This window comes from Panthera tigris, chromosome D3, assembly GCF_018350195.1.
Source record: "Panthera tigris isolate Pti1 chromosome D3, P.tigris_Pti1_mat1.1, whole genome shotgun sequence".
In the NCBI taxonomy this organism is placed as follows: Eukaryota; Metazoa; Chordata; class Mammalia; order Carnivora; family Felidae; genus Panthera; species Panthera tigris.
The window spans coordinates 34,820,137-34,828,383 of record NC_056671.1 but is presented as its reverse complement, the minus strand read 5'-3'; the positions used below and the strand labels follow the sequence as shown (position 1 = coordinate 34,828,383).

Here is an 8,247-nt window from a genome sequence, read left to right as displayed (position 1 = left end):
GTCTGGGGTAGCTCGGACTCCACGCCCGTTGCAGTGAGTGTTTACCATGATACTGCGAGGAAGCACCCTCTCCAATGATTGGACAGTGACGAGGGAGTTGAACCTAAGGTTCAAGTAGCAAGTGCAAGTAGCTTGCCCGAGGTTGCAGACTTCGCGAAAGTTGCAAGTAAGATTCTTAACAGAAAGTGCCTGATTATGAAGCTTTAACACCTTTAATCGCGAGGGGCAAGACTAGGGGAGTGGAAAGAGCCGAAGACCTCAGATGGACAGAGCGCAGACGGCGCTCCAATTCCTCCGCCATCATCTTGCCTTCGCCCCCCCCCCTCCACACCCCCCCCCCCCCCCCCCCCCGTTTCCTTCATTCCTCTCTGGCAAGAACAGATCTTGAGCTACCCCACTCGAGCCTTCTGGGCCTGTCATCACCAAAGCCTTGCTCTGATGTGGCCAAGCCACGTGCGTGCACTTTCTCTGTGGCCCCAATTCGGTGTTGCTTGTTCTGATTCGACTTCGTAGAGACTGTCCCGTGGGTGACTCACGGTAATCCCCGGATTACTGTATAATACAACAGTGAGCTGGGCAGTTGTTTATCTAGCTCTGATCTTGTTCTTAAAAATGTAAGGAATTTCTCTTCTTTAACAAGTGCCATTTCATCTCAGACCACTTTAAAACAAAACAAAGGTTCTGGTGACAGCTTAGAGACCAAGTGACTCCACCCTGTGGGCAGGAACCCTGTGGGGCCCTTATCTTCACCTTATAACTACCCTTGAACCACACCTGTCCCTTGTTCAAACCGAAGTAGGAGAGGCCTCGGGCAAGGAACAGAACTCCCTGTGCCGGGTTCAGATGGTTACCGAGGCAAGAAAAGGAAATGAATTCTGCCAACTCCCCACCTTGCCTGTGGGGATAAAAACTCAGGGTACCCATTTCCCACAAGGAAAGTACCGATTCTCTGCGTGAAAAGTTTCCAAACTCAGATAAGTGTATTAGGGAAAATAAGGGCTTTTTTTTTTTTTTAATTTTAGTTTTTCGATATCGGATTTTATTTCCTTTTTCTCCCTTTCAATTTCATTTTGAAAGTTAAAGAAGTTACTTTCTTATTCGCCGCAGTTCAAGGAGTCGCAGGGCAACTTTGTTCCAGAGCTGGTAGCAGAGGAGGCGTTGAAATAGAACAGATACTGTCGGTTTTGCTGATTGATTCAGGTCCTTGGTAGCTCGTGTCTCTGGAGAGTGAATGAATGCTTGCTACATCAGGACCTATTTATGTTTCATTGGTGTCATTCTACATGCTCTAAAGTACCTCTGTCTGAAGGTTTATCATTCAGCTGAGCAATATTTACTAAGCTCCTACTCCGTGTAAGCCCTAGGGCTCACTACTGAGGAGCAGGCAAAAAATAAAGGTCATGATTCCTTTTTTTGTTTGTTTGCTTTTAAGTGTATTTATTTAGTTTGAGAGAGAGCACACGTGCACACAGAAGGGGCAGAGAGAGAACCCCAAGCAGGCTCCACACTGTCAGCGCAGAGCCCGATGCTGGGCTCGGCCCCATGAACCGTGAGATCATGACCTGGGCCAAAATTAAGAGTCAGATACTTAACCAACCGAACCACCCAGGTGCTCCTGTCATGATTCCTTCTCTTTTTTAATTAAAAAAAATTTTTTTTAACATTCATTTATTTTTGAGACAGAGTGCGAACAGGGCAGGGGCAGAGAGAGAAAGACCCAGAATCCGAAGCAGGCTCCAGGCTCTGAGCTGTCAGCACAGGGCCCGACGTGGGGCTCGGTGTCACCAACCACGAGATCATGACCTGAGCCGAAATCAAGAGTCAGATGCTTAACTGACTGAGCCACCTAGGTGCCCCCAGTCTGGAATTTTTAATTGACTGTTTCTTTTGCTTTAAATTGATCGATTTTCAGCTATCTTAATGAAATCATTATAGTAAATTTCTGAATTATTGTAATACATACCATCTACCAGTTTCCTCCTGCTGATGGTTCAAATGTCCACATAATTAGTGACTTGAGACAATACTTATTCTCTTAAACTTCTGGAGGTCAGAAGTCTGAAATGGGTCTGAGTTAAAACCAAGGTGTTCGTCCGGAGGCTCAGGGGAGAACCTGTTTCCTTGCATTTTCTAGCTTCTGGTGGCTGCCTGCATTTATTGGTTCTCATCTTCCTTCTCCATCTTCGAAGCCAACAGTGTGGCATCCTCAAGTATCCCTCCTTGACTCTGACCCCTCCTGCCTTCCTCTTCTACTTTAAAACACTTGTTGGGCGCCTGGGTGGCTCAGTCGGTTAAGCGTCCGACCTCGGCTCAGGTCACGATCTCGCGGTCCACGGGTTCGAGCCCCGCGTCGGGCTCTGGGCTGATGGCTCAGAGCCTGGAGCCTGCTTCCAATTCTGTGTCTCCCTCTCTCTCTGCCCCTCCCCCGTTCATGCTGTGTCTCTCTCTGTCTGAAAAATAAATAAACGTTAAAATAAATAAATAAATAAATAAATAAAAAATAAAACACTTGTGATTAGGGGTGCCTGGGTGGCTCAGTCGGTTAAACATGAGACTCTTTATTTTGACTCAGGTCACCGTCTCGCAGTTCGGTTTGTGGGATTGAGACCCACATTGGGCTCAGCACCGACAGCGCGAATCCTACTTGGGATTCTCTCCTCCCTCTCTCTCTGCTCCTCTCTCACTCTCTCTCTATCAAAATTAATAAATAAACTTAAAAAAATTTGTGATTATAGCGGGTCCACCTGGATGATCCAGAAGAGTCTCTTTAAAACCCGCTAACTAGCCATCTTAATTCCATCTGTAATCTTAATTCCCCCTTGCCATGGAACCTAAACACATACAAAGGTTCCAGGCTTTAACATTTTTTTTTTTTTTAACGTTTATTTATTTTTGAGACAGAGAGAGACAGAGCATGAACGGGGGAGGGGCAGAGAGAGAGGGAGACACAGAATCGGAAGCAGTCTCCAGGCTCTGAGCCATCAGCCCAGAGCCCGACGCGACGCGGGGCTCGAACTCACCGACCGTGAGATCGTGACCTGAGCTGAAGTCGGAGGCTTAACCGACTGAGCCACCCAGGCGCCCCTAAAGGTTCCAGGCTTTAGAGTGTGGACATCTATGGGGGGGAGCATTATTCTGCCTACCCCCATGCCATATTAGAGATTGAATGTCACTTTAAGGAAATCCAGGGCAAAAGTTATCCCAAGAATGAAGTGGTTAGTTTAACAAAAACCACACCAGATGACCAAGATACTGTTAAGTTTATCTAAACAAACTGCTAATTGCTCCCAAACTGCTAACTCATGCTCCCAACACCATTGGTTTCTAATTCAGCTTTCCCATAGGCTCCAGAGTTCCAAAGAGGGCACTTGGTGATTTTGAGTGCACTTCTGATCCTACGACGCTGACTTTAGGATAACAGAATGAATGGCATTCGTGTGTCATTTACTGTTCTTGGCCCGGGACAACCCTGGACTTGTTCTTTGCTCAGCCCCAGGGCATCAGCCGTGCTGCATGAGATGAGGGTGTGTGTTCCAGGGACATGACCTCAGTGTCCAACATGCCTGGCCCTGTCACAGGTACAGGAGATCCACAGGCAGAGTAGAGAATCCTGACCTAGAAGGGAACCTAGAAATTGTCTGGTTTTTGTTTCCCTTCCAGCTTATCTTATGGATGGAGAAAACGAGGCCCCAGGACTCTAAGTGACTTTAAAAAGACATTTGGTAGTGGCAGAGACCAGAGCTGGAAGCAGACCTTTGAGGGGCCAAACAGAACCTCCTGCAAATCACCACAGGTGACATCTATAATTCTGTTAGAAGAAAACTTGCTTTTGGGGCACCTGGGTGGCTCAGTCGGTTAAGCATCTGACTTCGGGTCAGGTCATGATCTCACGGTTCATGAGTTCAAGCCCCATGTCAGGCTCTGTGCTGACAGCTTAGAGCCTGGAGCCTGCTTCGAATTCTGTGTCTCCCTATCTCTGTCTGCTCCTTCCCTGCTTGCATTCTCTCTCTCTCTCTCTCTCTCTCTCTCTCTCAAAAATAAACATTAAAAAAATTAGAACATGGAAGAAAGCTTGCTTTTAACGAGAAGCTCGATGTCACGTAATGTTCCAAGACTAGAGTCTCATGATAACAGAACGAAACGCCTTTGTTCCAAAAGTATAAAGGACATAAGACGCGGTGAAATGAAGTGAAGGAAAAGTAACACAGTGAAGATAACGGTGAAGCCTGTATTCAGAAGAAGTTGCGAAGTGGGGCCAGAGAGGGACGCGTGTCACTGCCCCGATCCCACCGCGAGGCGGGGGATTCATGAGACCAGCTGCACCCCCGCACCGAGTGAGCTCAGCCTGCTGGCCCAAGGTAACAGTGCCACCCAGACTACGGACTTCTCCCCAGCCCTTGCTCAGGCCTTCTGTAGTCAATCATGCATCCACCCATTCATTCATTCTCAGGCCACAAGTCTGTAATAAGCACCTGTGCTGAGAGTCTGAGCAGGGACGACCGGAGACAATGAGGTCATGAACACGCCTGCGGGCGTTGACTTCACGGAGCCTCCTGTCCCGTTGAGTTGTGGCGGTATGAAACTTTCATCCAACTGAGGCGAGCACACTCTGAGAAGTACCGCAGCTAGAAATGTTCGAGTGTGCAGAAGGACCTCCACAGGGTGAGTCCAGAAAAAAGGCACTCAGGCGGGTGCCCTGAGAGGGGCTGCATCCTATAGACCAGCTCAGAGGCTGGTCTTTACTCTTTTCTGAAGAGTAAAGTCTGTGTGTCTGCTGCTTGGCACTCTTTCCCCCTCCCCCGGAAAGCATTGTCATAACTCAATGGATCTCTCGTAATCTGTCCATTTCAGCCCTTCCAGTGAGTAGATTCTATCCTCAGGCCAGCAATCAGTAAATATATGTTCATTGCTCACTGGGGCCCTGAGGTCAGGGGGTGCAGAGTGCTTCCTTATTTGACACTTCCATTTAAAAAAAAATTTTTTTTAACGTTTATTTATTTTTGAGACAGAGAGAGACAGAGCATGAACGGGGGAGGGGCAGAGAGAGAGGGAGACACAGAATCGGAAACAGGCTCCAGGCTCTGAGCTGTCAGCCCAGAGTCCGATGCGAGGCTCGAACTCACGGACCGCGAGATCGTGACCTGAGCTGAAGTCGGACCCTTAAGCAGACTGAGCCACCCAGGCGCCCCGACACTTCCACTTTTTAAATGAACCCAGACCTGAACAAAGACAGAAAACACGGTACTCTCGGTGACAGTTTTGAAGGGACAATTTGTGTTATATGGTAGATTTAATTGTGGGGTGTTCTCCCTATCAGGGACTGGCAGGTTGATTCAAGAGTAGTTGGTCAGGGGGCTCTCCCATGCCCAGACATCTGTGTAAGCTGTGTTTTAGAAAGAGAAATGTATTTCCTGCATGAAGGCTATTGAGATGATTTATACGTTTTTAATGCAGAAAAATGACATCTAGTTGAACAATGAATCCTTTTAGGTATTAAATAATACACAACGATTTCTGACAAATAGGCGTCAGATTAAAAAAATACGTGGGCTACTTAATTCAGTTTCACATCATTTGACCTTGATATTCTGATTCATTGTCACGTGAAATGAGCTTTCATGAGAGAGACCAATTTATTGCTATTACTTTTCTTTCTATTTCCTTCTTTATAGTACTCCTGAAATAGGGCTAGAGTTATTTTTAAAAGCACAGCTCTTTATGTGCATCTGATCAACAGCAAATAAATCTAGAATTTTAAATAAAGTAAATTGGAGGATCCTTATAAGCCTCACCATGGAGACCAGAGCGCGAACTGTTACCATGGAAACAGTTTTAAGTCCACTCTGCCTGGAGTTATGAATACCACACATTCAGGTATTCGCGTGGATCGGATATGATGCGAAAGCATTTTAAGTTTCTCACTGGAAGCATGACCTTCGGATCAAATGAACTTCAATGCCCTAGAAGTGCCCTCATCTCTGGTACAGGAAGGGGAAACCCATGGCTCCTGGACTCCCCCCCCCCGCCCCCCCAAGTTCCTGATTGAGTTTGGAGTAGAGGCTAAGCAATTCATGTTTTACACAAGCTTCTCAGGAGCTGCTAAGAGCCAGGCCAATGTGAGAATCTTGCAAACAAGGGTCTGGGTAGGTAGTCATCAGAAATGGTGTCTCAGTTTGTTTTTGGTTCAATAAGAGTTTTTCCTGCTCTTTTATTTTTATTATTTCATTAATTTTTATTAATTTTCTATTTGAGAGAGAGAGAGAGAGGGTGTGAGCCAGGGAGAGGGGCACAGAGAGAGAGAGAGAGAGAGAGAGAGAGAGAATCTCAAGCAGGCTCCATATAGCATGGAGTCCAACACGGGGCTCTACCCTACAACCCTGGGATCATGACCTGGGCTGAAATCGAGAATCTGATGCTCAACCGACTGAGCCACCCAGGCGACCCTAGAGATGTATCTTCATGTTGAAAATGAATCACAATAGATTACAATTTGTAAAAAGGTAGTTCTTTCCTAAGTATTTATACTCAATTCACTTATCTTACTCTATTTAGTAATTGGACACATTTTAGCCATCGCTTTAAAAAAAATTTTCATTAATTTATTTATTTTGAGAGAGAGAGAGTGAGTATGGGCAGGGGAGGGGCAGAGAGAGAGAGAGAGAGAGAGGCAGAGAGAATCCCAAGTAGGTTCTGCACTGTCAGCGCAGAGCCCAATGTCCAGCCTGATCTCCCAAACCGTGAGATCATGAACTGAGCCAAAATCAAGAATCAGATGCTTGACCGACTGAGCCACCCAGGTGCCCCTAGCCATCACTTTCAGAGGGATTTTTACAATTTAAATTCCCTTAGATATTTCCAACTATTTGTTTAATTATAAGCTACTTGATTTTTTTTAAGGACCTCAAACTTTCAAACTTTCTCAAATTCTTAAATTTAACTTGAAATTTGAACTTCGATTGTCTTCAGTATTCTAACAGTACAAAAGCACCGTGAGATTTCACCAAGATCGTCGCAGATCAAATAGTTACACATTTTAAATTTGAATCACTGTGCTAACTTCTCTGACTCTGACAACCTGATCATTAAACACTTGGCAAGTAGACTTCCTTTCTGATCCACCGTCTGCGGTGGACCTGCCACCAAGATGTAGATTTCCGTGGAAACTCTTAGGGTGAAGACCATCACTCTCGAGGTGGAACCCTCGGATACAATAGGAAATGTTAAAGGCCAGGATTCAGGATAAGGAAGAAATTCCTCCTGTTCAGCAGAGACTGATCCTTGCTGGCAGGCAATTGAAGATGGACATCCTTTGACTGACTACAACATTCAAAAGGAGTCCATTCTTCATCTCGTGTTGAGACTTCGTGGTGGTGCTAAGAAAAGGAAGAAGTCTTATACCACTCCCGAGAAGAATAAGCATGAGAGAAAGAAGGCTAAGCTGGCTGTCCTGAAATACTATAAGGTTGGATAAGTATGGCCAAATTGGTCGTCGTTGTTGGGAGCGCCCTTCAGATGAACGTGGTGCTGGAGTTTTTATGGCTGGCCACTTTGACAGACGTTATTGTGGCAAACGTTGTCTGACCAATGCTTCAACAAACCGGAAGACACGTAATTGTATGTGGGGTAACGAAAGACATGAACTAAATGCAAATAAACAAAGCAAACAAGAACACTTTGCAAGCATATAAAATTCGAATTCACAAATTCCACAACACAAAAATGCCTCTATTAGACTTGATTTTCTTAAACATTTCTAGACAATTCTAACTCCTCTCGGGGAGAAAATGTCCTCCTTGCTTGTCAGTCCGAGATTGGGGAAGCAACAGCAGCGGATGGGATCTGCTGAAGATGCATTTTAGTCACTATATATATATATTAGGGTTTAGAGTTTTTTTTTTTTTTTTTCTAGAGATCCTGGGCGACAGCCCTCGTGGGGCCAGTGGTCACCACTGCCGCGGTGGTAACATGGAGACTTGGAGCCCATGGCCTCCACCAATGGGGCTGTGTGTCCCAGCCACCGGATGTAGGCACCACAGGGTAGTGAGTACGTGGGGTTATACTTTTTCAAAATTATATATATATTTATCTTTTCTTTTTTTTTTTTAAATAGTTTAAGACATATGGAAGTGATACTGTCATTTTAAGTCAGAGCTCTTCCATCTGAAGGCCTGGGGATTGAGATGGGAGGAGGGGCCGGATGCTAGGACTCTCACCTGGTAAATGTGCCTTCTAGGAGAGGGTAATCAT

The 8,247-nt window shown here is 45.7% G+C and overlaps 1 pseudogene; it reads left to right on the top strand.

The window, feature by feature from the left end:
- Positions 1-7,144: 7,144 nt before the first annotated feature.
- LOC102971502 lies at positions 7,145-7,670 on the top strand (annotated as a pseudogene).
- Positions 7,671-8,247: the final 577 nt, after the last annotated feature.